General features: G+C 37.6%; 1 pseudogene; it reads right to left on the reverse strand.

Moving 5' to 3' along the window:
• The window catches only part of LOC127662676 (usherin-like), a 388775-nt pseudogene that overhangs the window by 208621 nt on the left and 163278 nt on the right, over nt 1-16876 (reverse strand).

Here is a 16876-nt window from a genome sequence, read left to right on the forward strand (position 1 = left end):
TGCATTGTACTTTGTCATCAAATTAGTTTGGGAGTATTGACGCAAATAGCTCAGCACTATTTGAGCGCCTCTCGTCGGTTTTATTATTCATCTAAGAAATGTGGAAGTCAGGACCTTTTAAATGATTTTACCCTCTTGTGGAGTGTTGAAGCCAGTGGCAAGCAGGCTATCTCTGCACCCGGCATGAGTGCAGGCCGTTAGGGTAATACTGTAGCTGCTGAAAGGAGCCAAGCCACTTAAAGTGCCTGCAAAAGAGGAGAGGACGAAAAAGTGTGAGAGAGAGAGCAAAAGGCAAATGTCATTTTTTTCTCTTCCATATTTCAAAAAATGGGCCTTCCCCAACTCAGCTTGCTAAAGACTTAATGCAATGGATTTTCAAACACGGCATAATATAACCATCACTTCTGATAATAGGTCTGGATTTAAAAAGGTCTTTATTATCAAACAGTAATATCTCCTATTAATCAGAGAGATGGAAAGTGATATAGGCCTTTGCTATTCGGGATATGGGACACTAATGATGTTATTTAATGGATAAAGTGGCTGTTGCTATTTAAAGGGGCTTCTTGCTCACTACAGATTTCACTCTGCAGCCCTGCTGTGATCAATCTGATTCTGACTTCAACATTTTCAAAAACAGCCATTAATGAGCACATGTTAGAGCTACAAAGTGTTGATTTAAAGAGGTGGCCTCTTAAAGCAGTTCACAAAGGATTGTGAGCATACACATTTTTTAAGTCTTGACTATTAGAAATTAAGTCAATATTTCATACAATTCATTCTGTACCTCTCACAAAGCCATCATATGGCTTCAGAAGACTTGAATGAAAGTCATATGGGCTAATTTTATAATATATTTATGGACTTTTTTGTCATTTTAAAGCTTGACAGCCCCTTGCCCTGTTATTAATGAATGGAAAAGAGCAGCTCAGACATTTTGGTAAACTTTTCCTTTAGTATTCCATGGAAGAAAGTCACACGGGTTAGCAAGGGTTAGTCAACACTTTAGGATAAAAAATAAGCATATAGGAAGCAAAAAATAAAGAATAGTAAACGGTAACTCATTTATTATCATTATTTATTTAATTATTACTAGTTATCCTTAATTATAATCAACACTATTTAAACAACTACACTATTTAGATTTATAAATTAAAACAGATCACCTCAGCAAGTGCTGCTTTCAAAATTGTTTAGAGTTAAAACCCAAGATTTTCTTTTAATTTGTCTTCCAAAATAAAGGCAGGATCCTTTTAATGGAGTGTATGAGTGATTCTTTGGCTAGCAGCCACTGAAGCTTCGTCGCAGACAAGTCTCTGTCAGTGCTGGAAAGTAAACACCCCAGCCGAGCCATAATAGTCCAGGTAAGTGTAACTTTTTTTTGGTCAGATGTCATTTAATTCAATTAAGAGCCTGACCCACTCTCCTCTCTTTATCCAGTCATTTGCTGCTGGAGTTTTTATCTGCTGTGTAATTCTGCTTTTTGTGTCACGGCTATCATAATTTAGTGCAACATAGGCTTGCGCGGTTGTAGTGTGTGCCAAAATCGAGGCAGATAAAAGGTCTTCTTGTTTCGTTTTGCCCAGAAACAGAGGATAGCTGCTCTGATTGGTCATCTGAAGACGTAATCTTTGTTTCGAGATCTTCATTTGTTCATTGAAGTATGTTCAAGTAACTAAGCAGATTTTCAGGCTGTAAACTTGCAATGTCACATTCACCAGCAACCAAGGGTGTAAAAAGTCCTGAGAAATTATACCTAAGTTTAAGTATGGGTCCTGCGTCAACATTCCACTCAATTAAAAGTCAAAGTATCTAACCAAAACATAACTGAGTGAAAGTAGAAAAGTTTTCACTATTAATTGTATTTAAGTATTTATAAATTACAAGAAAAGAGACTGTGAAGATTTTCTCATTAAAGTAACTGTCAAGTGACCTGTTTAATCACAATCTTTCTCAATGTAGTGACTATGTTAAGTCCTTGGACACAGATGTAAAACTGAAACCAATATTCCTTAAGTAAGATTCACAGGAATGTGACTTGTTAGTTCAGTAAGACATACATACATATGTATTTTTAATAGGAGGATAGAGTTATATTAAAATGGTCAGTAAAAAAAAAAGTGTACAAAATTTTATTTATATCCTTAGAAATGTAATAGAGCAAAAGTACCAGTATTTAATTTCAATAATATTTCAAGTAAGTACATATTCCTCCAAATAATAATTTAAAATGTAAGTTTTGTAACTCAGATACTTTATACCCCTATTAGGCAACATTAGATTGACTGTCATACACATTCTTCCATTGGATTCGTCTGGTGTGTTCTGGTGCTAAAAGTGTGGCTATATAGACTATGGGTCATTTTGTACAAGTTACAGTCAGCTAATGTTAGTAAGCTCTCCAGTTAACATGTTTAAAAGGCATCAGATCTGAGCTCTAGGTGTACGCCGTGGCCCTTACCTGTCAGTTGCTGAGAGTAGGGGAAAGTGGCACTGATATGGGCCGAGGAGGGACGGTCCCGGCTGTATGCTTTCACTATGTACTTCTCAATTACACCTCTGACCTCTGACGGCTCCTCCCAGCTCACCTCCATGCTGGAACCATTTACACTCCAAACTCTTGAGGGAGGCAGCACACTTTGTGGAACTGTATGGGAAAAAATAGGTGTGAGAGAGAGAGAGAGAGAGAGAGAGAGAGAGAGAGAGAGGCAAAGTTAAGGGGAGGAGAGGAAAAAGAGAGAGTGAGAGAATCCAATTATGAAGGAGAGAAAGTGTGTGTCAGGATAACGAAAGCAGCACACACATTCTTCACTTTTAATAGACACAGTAAATCATATCTAACCATTAGCATAAATACAATTTATTAGAGTTGTAACTTTTTCAGCACTGATTTAATATGACTGTACATCCAGCATTCATTCCGGGCTATATTTCACGCCCATCAAGCAATGCTGTGCATTCTCTCCAGGATTTACATTTTAGGGGGCATAAATAAAACAGTCAAACATATGCAAAAATGCAACAAGCATCATTTATGATGTGTCACAGCCTTAAGAATCTCTTTAACACTCGTTTATACAGTCAAAACCAGCCAGACAGCAGATGTGTGTGTGTGTGTGTGATGTATCCACCCGTGGAATGCTGGCTTGACCTATAATACAGTGCATACAAATAAAAGCAGAAAGTCTGTGTGATTCATCATCTGCAACAACAGGGCTGATGTAACAAATTACAGAGGTGTTTTAACCAAATAACACTGGTACTGAATGGCAGAAAATAAATGTGAAACTTTAAAGAGAGCAGAATAGAAACCTACTGTATAGAGCGCTATAACTCTGAAAGAATGAAAATAAGAATGAATGTAATAAACTTAAGGTATTACATTTGTGTTGTAACCCTGCATTTTAGTAATTGACCGTTCAAATTTGCCAATACATAACATGAAGCAATATTATATTGCCTAGTGTAGCTTGGCCATAATAATAAATAATAAAACCATAATACTGCATGTGTTTTGTGCCTTTTAATGCTTAACTAGGCACAAATAATTCTTAGTAAATAAAGCCATTTAACCACTTATTCGTTTACACTGAGGACACAATAAATTCTCTCCCTTTCTCTCTCTCCTCCACACAGCTTCTACATCTGTTACAAGGCAGTGTTTGTGACATACACACTTACCAAGAGCTTCATGATAAGCTGTCACCAAACACCATCTCATCTCCTTGACTGCAACATATATTGTATAGACAAGAATTAAATCGGTTGGCCTGAAAGCTATGACACAAACAAATATCAGTATGGAACATGTAGTGCTGGCTATGGCGAAGAAAGAGAGTGTGTGTGCTCAGCAAACTTTTGTAGCTAGGACTTATTGAATATTTATGGAAACATAAGTTTAAATTGTAATTACTGTGCAAAACAATACAAAACAGCATTTTACCCCATTACGAGGTTGCAGTTTAGACACAACCCTCCAGTCTCAAACTGGTCCCTAGTAGAACCCTAAACTTTTCAGTACTATATTCAAGTTCAACTACAAAATTGAGTCACATTTATCCAGAACACATTGCTCTTCAACATTATTTCACTCTGACACACAATAAGTTTATAACAATGTGTTCTGGTATGTGGTTGCTTATGTATGAGACAATAGCACCTGTCCATCTGTCCTACCTGTATCTCTGCTGCGACCCCGCTGCAACGACCCGGCTGTCCAACCACCTTCTCTTGATGCCATCACTCTGAACAAATATTCTGTTCACAAAATGAGACTCAAATTACTGAATGAAAAAGACTTGAATTGAAATTACTTCTTGGTTAATTCTCAAATGCAATCATGTCAACAAGACTCACTATATAGATTAAATTACTGTTTAGAAAATAAATGCCAATTTCAGGTTCTTCAGACACTCCACAAAAGAGTTTATATTTGCACTTCAATCAAATTGAGCTGAAAATTACCAAAATGTGCTGTATGTGAGAAATTCCTAATAAATTGATTCTACTAGGTTGATTGAGTAAACTCGTACCCTAAATTGAATTGATTAATGGCATATCCAAAACTTTTGTAATTAAGTTCACTTAAGTTGATGTTCATAGAATGAACTTAACTATTTAAGTTAAGGTACTTTAACTATATGCAAGTAGACATAACTCAGATTTACTATATACATATTGTTGTTTCTACTCAATAATTTTAGTTGAATTTACTTAATTCAGGTCATACAAAACAACTAATTGCAAAAAAACTAAAACAAAAAAAAAAAAACATAAATAATACCATGTGATGAGGAGGATGGTTTGTTTATCTTGGTTTTAATTTCACAATTAAACATTATGTTTTCTGTTCAGCTGGTTTACACCCCCTCCTTGCCTGTCCTTTATGTGTTACATACTACAAAAGAGCTAAAACACCTCTATGAATTATAAAAAAACAACTATTGAAATGACCCCATAAAATCAAGCGCAAGGCATTGTGGGTATTCCCATAGAAGGATAGAGGTCACACCGCAGGAAACCATGCTTCCGGGTTCTTTCGGGCAGCAGATTTAAATGGTGAAAATAGGCAGTGCTGCAGTTTTAATAATCTTTTAAGTTTTATAGAATGTAATAATGTATTTTAATGTTAATAAAAGTTATTATAAATGGTTTATCTTTTGTATACAGTGAAGACATTATGTGGGTTCTTTTCTGAAATATCAGCAAAACAAGTTTAAACTTGGTTCAATGAGCCTGTATGATTATGTCGGACATGTAAGAGGTTGATGCACACACATCCTCATGTGCTTAACTTGCTTCTAAAGCCTAAGAAACGTGATATATAAAAATAAAAACTACCACTAGAAGTGTGTGTCTTTACTGCTTAAATTATTATAAGAATATTATTCTTATAAGAATATTATTCTTACTTCAATATGATCATATTCCATATCAAAACTTAACAGCTGTTTTTGATTGAACAATAGTATTTACTGCATTCAAAATAAATGCAAAGACATAATTTTAGCAGTATGACATTATTTTTATTCACTTATCCTTTCACAAACAGCTGTCCATGCATGCGATGGTGGAGACGGGATATGTTCCTCCTGATGTATTGTATATGGTGGTCTTGATCAGATAAGATAATTGTTAGATCATATTTGACCTCAAATCTGTCACAGTGACAGCACTTTTTAAATTAAAAAAGTAGTTTACAATCAGAGTTTACGTAATTTCTTCGTAAAAAAAAGTTAATATTGAACAACAGCTGCCGCGAGTCAGTTGTGTCTATACCCGTGAATTATCATCAATTATTATCATTTATGTGATACTATGATGATATCATATTATCATCAGTTTTTCCTGATGCAATGATCTGGTGGAAATGTAAAGAAACCCTACTCTGCAAATATACCCCCAAATGGGCTGCTCCAACACCACAAACAGCACTTCTTGGGCAGTTTCAGTGCAATTTGAGTGAAGCACCCATCGACAGCAGTTCTTTTATGGACTACCAAAAGAACCCAGAAGGGGCAGAGCAGAGCGTTTGTTTGTAAACTGTAACTTCAAATATAGCCTCAATTTTGTACTCAATAGTTTTAGTTTTTTACGCTTAAAATCTCAAATATATAGAAAAATTGTACAAAGATATTTTAGTTATGAGCCCACTTAACATTTCAAGTAGTGTTTAATTAAGACAACTTGATTTGTCCAGTAATGACAGCATTAGAGTTTACAGTGTGGGTTTGAGACATTCCGATTCCAAAATATTAGTGGAGATTTGGGCTTTTTGTAGATTTTCAGCACTTCCTGTGGATTTGACATAAAGAGGCATAGTGCAAAGCAGTGTTGTAATCAAGACCACCTAAACCGGCACCAAGTCAAGACCAGAGTGTATCGAGACCGAGACAAAACCAAGGCTTTGGGGGTTGAGACCAAGTCAAGACCAAGACCAAGGCAGGGCAAGACCGAGTCAAGACCAAGACCAGACAAGTGTGAGTCCAACACTGCATGTCACACTTACTCCTTAAATTGATCTGAATCTCCACAGAAAACAAATGGAGATTCCTCTTCATTCACCACTTTTATTGCCATATATATATATATATATATATATATATATATATATATATATATATATATATATGTGTGTGTGTGTGTGTGTGTGTGTATCTGTGTACCATGAGAAATATATTGATAAAATAATCAAAAGGCATTGCAGAAACAATAAAATTTTTATGCAAGCATCGCATCAGGTTTTCTGTATAACTCTTCCCCAATAGACCATCATTAAGTACAGAATATACACTCACCTAAAGGATTATTAGGAACACCTGTTCAATTTCTCATTAATGCAATTATCTAACCAACCAATCACATGGCAGTTGCTTCTATGCATTTAGGGGTGTGGTCCTGGTCAAGACAATCTCCTGAACTCTCAAACTGAATGTCAGAATGGGAAAGAAAGGTGATTTAAGCAATTTTGAGCGTGGCATGGTTGTTGGTGCCAGACGGGCCGGTCTGAGTATTTCACAATCTGCTCAGTTACTGGGATTTTCACGCAAAACCATTTCTAGGGTTTGCAAAGAATGGTGTGAAAAGGGAAAAACATCCAGTATGCGGCAGTCCTGTGGGCGAAAATGCCTTGTTGATGCTAGAGGTCAGAGGAGAATGGGCCGACTGATTCAAGCTGATAGAAGAGCAACTTTGCCTGAAATAACCACTCGTTACAACCGAGGTATGCAGCAAAGCATTTGTGAAGCCACAACACGCACAACCTTGAGGCGGATGGGCTACAACAGCAGAAGACCCCACCGGGTACCACTCATCTCCACTACAAATAGGAAAAAGAGGCTACAATTTGCAAGAGCTCACCAAAATTGGACAGTTGAAAACTGGAAAAATGTTGCCTGGTCTGATGAGTCTTGATTTCTGTTGAATGAGAACATGGATCCATCATGCCTTGTTACCACTGTGCAGGCTGGTGGTGGTGGTGTAATGGTGTGGGGGATGTTTTCTTGGCACACTTTAGGCCCCTTAGTGCCAATTGGGCATCGTTTAAATGCCACGGCCTACCTGAGCATTGTTTCTGACCATGTCCATCCCTTTATGGCCACCATGTACCCATCCTCTGATGGCTACTTCCAGCAGGATAATGCACCATGTCACAAAGCTTGAATCATTTCAAATTGGTTTCTTGAACATGACAATGAGTTCACTGTACTAAAATGGCCCCCACAGTCACCAGATCTCAACCCAATAGAGCATCTTTGGGATGTGGTAGAACGGGAGCTTCGTGCCCTGGATGTGCATCCCACAAATCTCCATCAACTGCAAGATGCTATCCTATCAATATGGGCCAACATTTCTAAAGAATGCTTTCAGCACCTTGTTGAATCAATGCGACGTAGAATTAAGGCAGTTCTGAGGCCTTAAATCAAACACAGTATTAGTATGGTGTTCCTAACAATCCTTTAGGTGAGTGTATCAAATAATTATGCAATAATGAAGTCATCACTTTTCTCTGTCTTTTCTTAAACAATTTAGTAAGTTTTGTGTCGTTTTTGAACCAACAACAAGCCTTGTATAAATGTGTAAAATTTGCTAACCACAAAACTAAATCTAGAAAACAGAACAAAGAATTACAAACATAAGCAAAGCAGCCTAATTAAAATGTAAATTCTTTATATAAGTGGAGGCATATTACTTGGTCTCCACTCTCTGCTGTCACATCTCTAGCTCTCTCACCCAATTTAGGGAGTGTTACCACAGCGCCTGGCTAACGTTGATGTAATGTAACATTATATATATTAGCTACATAGCTTTATGTGGCCTGTCTCGTCATTGTTTATCACAAGCAAAAACGTAACTTGTGAACAACAATTTGTCACTACATGCCCTATCCTCTCAATCTCTCACAAAGTTAACACTGAATTAACTACATCCCTCAATATATGTTAACTAAATTAAGTAGCTAGTGCACCTAGATACGTGGCAAATAGCTGGAAAGCAACTGAAACTAGCGTCCTAAAAACATAAATATGCCTACATATGTAGCTACTATGTATACTTGATAAATCTCTTTGGGTGAGGGGTGAAGATGAGTTTAGGTACAGATACAGCATTCCATTAAAATAGGATGTAGGCTATTCCACTTGATTTCTCCAATCTCTGACTAAAGGCATTCCAATGTCAGATGCTCGGAAGATGACGTTAAAGGAAACAAAATTCAACGCTTCCATTAGCTTAGCAGGTGTTTGACTGTCACAAGAGATGTCTCCTAGCAAAAAATTCATAACAAATCTGCAATGCTAGCATTTGTGCTACAGGTGTACAATTATCATAAGAGCACAAGCATAATTTACCAAGTTTTGAACACCTACTACTCTGATAACGTTTGTTATACAAGCTTTAATATCATGTAATGTTGGAACTTTGACTACTTTATCAATATTATTTAATAAAAGTGAATGTTTATCACTTATTTTGTTCATCTTCCTTAGTGCCGACAAGACTGTGTGACATCACGCACCTGCATCTCAGTGAAATTGAAAATTTCCGCACAACTTTCCAAGTTGTAATTACGACTTCAAGTGGCGTTCCATTGCTTTTTTCTCAGTAGGAAGTTGGAAAATCTGACTTTCCAAGTTTAATGAAATGCAGCAAGAGGCAGATTGCTAACATTAGCTATCCAACTTTGCTAGAATCATTTACACTTAGCTTACCATTCTTTATGCTTTCTTTCTAAGTGCCGATAAAATGTGGACATGGTCCCAGCTGTCTCGGTAAGCATTGAATTGCAGGATTTACATATTGCTGTGTTTTCTTTTGGACGCTTTTTTGCAGATGAACTCTTTGTGGTTTAGATCAGTCTTTCCCAACCTTTTTTCTGCCATATCACACTTTTTACGATCCAAAATCCCATGGCACACCACTATCCTACATAACAATCGTCGATAGTTTCCCTTTCAAGAACTTGTCCATGTTTTCTGTCTGTAGTAGCATGAACTGGTAATGTTTGAAATGTGGTTATGCAAAAAACGCAAGTAGCATAGGTACTTGTATGCTGTATAATTAGGTTACAGATGCCAAGAATGCTGATTGGATAATGAAAAACCAACAAATTTGTGTCTTTTCCAATTTGTAGATTTGTTCTTGAAAATTAATTCTTGCAACGGCACAGCAAATAATTTTTTCATTTATTTTTAATGAACTTATTTATTTACTGTATTTTCTGGAAATAAAGTCACACCTAACTATAAATCACACTGTGTCAAAATCGCGTTGTTGATAGAGAGAATAAAAACACATAAGTCACACTGACAGAGGTTGGATCCGGCAAGCACTAGGACCCAGGAGCAGCCGCCTGGCCTCATTCAGTGGTTCAGATGTCAAACGTGCTCCTTGAAGATCAAAGTACCTCAGAATCGTATCACAGTGTTCTTGGACTTATTTAAAACAGGAGAATTTGCTTTTAGTAATAATATGTAACATTTCATTTTAATTGCATTTAATTTCTCATATTCTTTTTATGTTTCATGTGAGAAACACGATAATTAAGCCACATCTGTTCATAACATCTGTAAATCTATGCTTTGAACAAATAAACAGCTTTTAGTCTTTGAGTAAAAACATACACCTGCTGTATTCTATTAATTAATTTGATTCACTGACTGAATGTTTTTAATACAAGTGTGAAGATGCAGGATCATTTTGTGGGCATGTGAGGAGTTGCGACTGACTGCGGACTAGCAATTCAGTGATATCCCCGCAGCTGTGGTCTTAACCGGTCTTGAAATAAAATCCTGAGTCCTCTTTGTTTGAGACTGCGACAAGGCCGAGTAAAAATTTTATCCATTCCGAGATGAGACCTTCAAAAGTGGTTTCAAGATCTCGAGTAGCTAGTACAACACTGGTGCAAAGCATATGTCAAAATCATTTTATCTATACTGAAAACACAGAGGTATTTCAGTACATACACTTTGTGATGTGTAACACCTACAGACTGGGCTCACAGTGAGTCTGGCGAGCAAATACACAAACTGTTTCCACTCCATCTCAATCACTTACATAGAGAGAACTCTGCTATATTTGTCCATGAGCATTAGCCAAGGAGCCGCTCTCAACAGTTTTGCATTACTGCTGATGAAGGTGACAGTGGTAGCTATTTTAGATTTGACCTATCTGTGCCCCTGATGTGTATCCACCCATTGCTAGGGTGGACTTAATATCTTGTTCTTCTGTTTGGTCTTTACAATAACACACCCAGAGCAGAAAGAACAAATCAGACCAAACAATCGCCTGACACAGACAAGGCAGGCAACATGAGGCCAAAATAGCTGTGGGTCAATGAGGCTTAGCTAGCGCACTGGTGGGGATGTGCTTGAAAGGGGTCGGATGCTGCTTTTACCTGTGAAGGGCTGCAGTGTCAGGTCCTCTGCGCTCCTGTCTCTCCCTGTGTATACCAGAATGGAGTCGTTTCCCCTGCAGTTAGCGCTGGTGTCAGCTGACAGACATCCATCCAGATTGACTCTGACAGCACTGCTGGACACGGCTGCCGAACTTACAACAGGCCCATGTGCAGATTTAACATCCCTGATGCAGCCACCAAAACGTGCACAGCGGCAGGGTGGAGGGTAAGAGAGAGACAGAGAAATGTGAGAAAGAGAGAGAGGGATGGCAGAGTCACATTCTGAACAGGCTGATTTATCTGAAACAATAAAAACTGCCAGGAAATAAGAGTACAGAGATGAGCACAAACTGAGCTGGATGGGTGAATGGGAGAAGAGATTTCACTAAATTCATGTTAACTTTATATAAACTTAATATTTACTAAACATTAAAAAATACAATATTTAAAATCTTTTTAATTATTTTTATAATTATTATTATTACATTTAATTTAATGTCTGTCTGCCACTCTTTATACATAGTACATAAGAAAAAGGTAAGGGATAATTTAATTTTTAGATTACGTGAATTAATTCTAATATAGTGGCTACCATGTCCAAGGAAGTATGCCCCATCTTCAGAGACAGCGGGACAGCCCATCATAGGTCAAATGCTTTTCTAGTGCTGAGTCCCAGTCCAGTGGTTCCCATACATCACAGGTGCCACTGGATCTTTGCACCAATACATCTCTCAAACACCCAGCAAACCCCTGCTGCTTTGCTGGACCTTTATACAGAACACACCCACTCACAAGGTTTCTCACATCAATTAACATACACTCACCTAAAGGATTATTAGGAACACCATACTAATACTGTGTTTGACCCCCTTTCGCCTTCAGAACTGCCTTAATTCTACGTGGCATTGATTCAACAAGGTGCTGAAAGCATTCTTTAGAAATGTTGGCCCATATTGATAGGATAGCATCTTGCAGTTGATGGAGATTTGTGGGATGCACATCCAGGGCACGAAGCTCCCGTTCCACCACATCCCAAAGATGCTCTATTGGGTTGAGATCTGGTGACTGTGGGGGCCATTTTAGTACAGTGAACTCATTGTCATGTTCAAGAAACCAATTTGAAATGATTCGAGCTTTGTGACATGGTGCATTATCCTGCTGGAAGTAGCCATCAGAGGATGGGTACATGGTGGCCATAAAGGGATGGACATGGTCAGAAACAATGCTCAGGTAGACCGTGGCATTTAAACAATGCCCAATTGGCACTAAGGGGCCTAAAGTGTGCCAAGAAAACATCCCCTACACCATTACACCACCACCACCAGCCTGCACAGTGGCAACAAGGCATGATGGATCCATGTTCTCATTCTGTTTACGCCAAATTCTGACTCTACCATCTGAATGTCTCAACAGAAATCGAGACTCATCAGACCAGGCAACATTTTTCCAGTCTTCAACTGTCCAATTTTGGTGAGCTCTTGCAAATTGTAGCCTCTTTTTCCTATTTGTAGTGGAGATGAGTGGTACCCGGTGGGGTCTTCTGCTGTTGTAGCCCATCCGCCTCACTGTGGCTTCACAAATGCTTTGCTGCATACCTCGGTTGTAACGAGTGGTTATTTCAGGCAAAGTTGCTCTTCTATCAGCTTGAATCAGTCGGCCCATTCTCCTCTGACCTCTAGCATCAACAAGGCATTTTCGCCCACAGGACTGCCGCATACTGGATGTTTTTCCCTTTTCACACCATTCTTTGTAAACCCTAGAAATGGTTTTGCGTGAAAATCCCAGTAACTGAGCAGATTGTGAAATACTCAGACCGGCCCGTCTGGCACCAACAACCATGCCACGCTCAAAATTGCTTAAATCACCTTTCTTTCCCATTCTAACATTCAGTTTGGAGTTCAGGAGATTGTCTTGACCAGGATCACACCCCTAAATGCATTGAAGCAACTGCCATGTGATTGGTTGATTAGATAATTGCATTAATGAGAAATTGAACATGTGTTCCTAATAATCCTTTAGGTGAGTGTATGTATATAAACTTCAAAACTCAAGTACTCAATGGATGCATGGGTAAAAAAAAAATAAGATTATGATTTTTTTTTTAATCTACATTATAAATGCATATGCCAGTTCAATTCATGTTGGTTTTACTTTTTTTTTTTTTTTACTTTTATGCCTTGTTTTTACTCGATTATTCCCATTTACACTTTGGACCTCAAAAATGTCCCATAAAAAAAAATACAAAATTCAGAAAATGAAAACACAGGATGAGGTGTATTCAAGCAAAAAATTAGCATCACATCATTGAACCAAATACTCTAAATACTGATACATATCTCTTTTTACAGTTCTGCCATCTCAGCACTGCACAGCTTTCAATTATCAAGATACTGAGTGATGAATTACCAGTGTCTTGTCTTAGAATGTTGAAATGCTCTGGAATGCCTCCTAAGCCTGTGTTCTGAATGATGATTGTACTTCCACTTGTAGTGGATGCCGATCCTGTTGAGGAGAAAAGTGTGACCCGATACCCCAGAACATGTGCAAATGCTAAATCAATACAGTAATGTTCTTCTGAAACTGTTCCTGGCTGGTCTAATAATCAGAGTGGGGTACAGCAGTATTTTTTTAACAACTTTATTGTTACAGTCTAATGGATTTAGGTGATGCTCCAAAGCAGATAAAGTCTTAATACTCCAACGAGTAAGTGAGATAAAGCTACCCTTCCTCTGATGGAAGAAATCCCCTGAGATTCTTCCGAGACCAGAGACTCCACTTTGCACCTCCAGCCTTAATTGAAATGTAAGTTCAGAAAAGGAGAGGCTTCTTTGGCCTAATTATTCTAATCACACAATGAATGGCAATGATTAACCTTGACAATTCCTTTGCTTGAAATCTGTCAAAGTGGGGGCTTTAGAGGCATTGACAGAGCAGAAGTGAGTGTTTGGAGCTGGACTATGAATATCATATGTGTGTGGGTCTGCGCCATTACCACTGTATTGACTGTCAACAATGATTGTTCCAACAGTCTGCTTCCTGGTAGTGATCAGGTGGTGCCACTGATTGTCGTCATAACATCTCCCTCTGTTGTTGAGAGGGATGAGGGCCACGGCTGAGGCCTAGCATCAAACACTGAGGGTTAATCACTCGAGTATAATGAACAAAGCGCACACACTGCACAAATGAAAGCTGATCAGAATATTTAGGTGGAGACATTACTCTCCAGCACTACAGTACAGTGATTGGACAAAGAGGTAAAAATGTACTGTCTTCAGAAATTGTTGTTCCGTCTGTTAACACACCCTTAATAAATTAACATCTGTGTTTGCATTCATATCACGTCAAGAAACAAATTTACATTTTCACGCGCACAGCTGGATTCACCATGAGAAACATGCGCTCTATAGAGAGAACGTGCACACACGCATTTGAGCATTTAAAAAGTTTCCGGATGTAGACAAACAATGCCCAGGTATGGAATTGAGTCAGCTCTCGGTACTGCCAGTACTTTTAACTGGTGGCTATTAAAATATTAAACTAAGCAGAAATTTTGCGGAACCCCTAACCACTCCTGGCGGAACCCCATTGTGCTGTGGTACCCAAGAACCCCTTATATAACCTACAAGCTTGAATAAAGTGAAACTTCCACATTCATTATTCTTGCAGATATACTATCTTACTAGATATAACAGCTAGAAACAGTTAGAAGGTAAAAGTTAAAAGTCCCTTTCATGGCAATTCAGCTCCAGGGCATTTATTTTCTATGGATATAGGCAGCATTCAAGTAAAGCTCCTATCTCCTTGAAAGGGGAAAGACTGAAATCTTCATCACTGTTGGTGTAGATAACAATCAGACTACATTTTTTCAGCAGTCAAATCTGACAACAGTGGTATCATAAATTGCACTAATTTAGCTCTGTTCACACACACACAAAATGGTCACATTGGCCGCTACAAGTGAAGTGTCTCAGCTAAACCTGGCAGAAAGATTCACCAACGTGTAAGAACTACAAATGTGTTTTAATGCATTTGAACATAGCAGAATGACAGTATGAAAAATTACAGTCATTATATACATACTGTATACACAGACCTACATGACAATTTACTTTCCAACAGCTGTGCTAATTGACGAAAAGATGGAGAAGTTGTTGAAAAATTAGAGCCAGAATCCCTCTTGGCACAGAACTCAAGTACTTAAGTACAAGGAATTCTGCCCAGAGATAGGACATTCCCCAAAAGCAGTAAATTTCATGGGCTGGCACCATCAACATAAGATGGGGTTATTGTCCTGCTAAGATATGACATCATTCAGGTCCATACACTTAACAGCCTGACTGAGTGCTCTGCAGTGAAGGCACCGAGACACAAAGTATCGTATCTCCTCTTTGTGATGAAGATTTAATGATCAAATCAATATGTGTGTGTGGATGCTGAGGGAAGGTAGCCCTGTGATATGCTTTCTGCAGAGAGCAAGAGAGAGAAAGAGAGAGCTTTAGGGGGAAACCAGGACAAACACAACACTGCATTCCTATCCCTCCTCCAACTGAAAGTATTTAAGGAGTTACTTTACAATGGCAGATCAATTCTGTCACAACACCTAAAAGCCTTTCTGAATAAAATAATTTGCCAGCAATTTAACAGGTAACTTCCTAACTGTAAGGCAACTGTGGGTGTACATGCTCATACAAGTCATTATCTGTTTTCTTTTCTTATTTTTCCAGATAAATATCAGTCTTGTTCTTTAAGGATATGCCCACCAACAATTGCATTACCTGAATATAGTAAAATATAGCATTTTCATGTTTCAGCTACATTCCATTTAAAGATTAGCTAGGGAGTTTTAATGACTAAATCCCAAACATTCAGTCACAGCATTCATCAATTGTAAAAACTGCAGCAATGCTAGAGGATATTTACCCCACATATAAATTACTTGCATAAATTAATTCCTAATTATGCTAAATTAATACGTTTTTTTAAGGATTTTTTTTTAGATAAAAAACACAACTAGTGTTAATAAAGGCTTAATATGATCACATTTAAGGAAACAAACAACTAAGAAATAGCAATGTTCTACTAAATACACATGACAACATTATCTAATTCTTTAAAGGAATAGTTCACACAAAAACTAATATTTTGTAATTATTTTATCATTTTTAAATAATAATAATTGTTTATTGTCATTTATTATTTGCTCAATATTTCAAGGCTAAAGCAAAAAGTTGATTTTCATTGAATAACACCAAGGTTGTAACCATGTCTTGAACATTGTGGGGGGCAAACCATTTTGGGGGTGGGGGGTCACGGGTGTTGATATCACAACTATAATTGTTTCTATTTGGCCCTTTAATATAGTAAAGTAGCTGAATGCAATCATTTTCTGAATAAAGGTTTGAAATGCGATAAAGGCCCAACATTTTATAATTTTTGGTTTTAAAAGATACATGTATTTTAAAAGTTCACACATTACATGATAAGCACTGTGTCTGCATTGCTAGCAATTTGCCTGTTTTAGTCATATTTTCTTTCTTGTTTGTGCTGTCTCAAAGAAAAGATTAATATAATTTACATTTATTTTCATCAATGATGTTTCTATAAGATGACATGACTTGTAGCAGCAGGCTAGAAAAAAAAAGGAAGCTTGGAATATTGTGCTTGTCATATGGACTACTGTTATGATATACTGGACATTTAATAGTGCTTTATAGTATTTGTCCTTTTTGAAACTTAACAGCTCCTGCTCACTATAAGCTGTTATACCACAGGTCTGTTGAATGTTTGATTCTGATTGATTCACGGACGTTCTAAGGTGTGCAATTATTTTTTAAATAAATGCACGTCTATAAATTAGTTCCAGGTCTTGACCGCATAACGGTTCCATATCACTTTGCCAAATTATTTCAGTTATTTCAAAGAGCCTTACAAGCTACCAGCACAAAATAACAATATAAACAAAGTCATTGGTTCAAATAAATC

Source organism: Xyrauchen texanus, chromosome 22 (assembly GCF_025860055.1).
Source record: "Xyrauchen texanus isolate HMW12.3.18 chromosome 22, RBS_HiC_50CHRs, whole genome shotgun sequence".
Taxonomy (NCBI): domain Eukaryota; kingdom Metazoa; phylum Chordata; class Actinopteri; order Cypriniformes; family Catostomidae; genus Xyrauchen; species Xyrauchen texanus.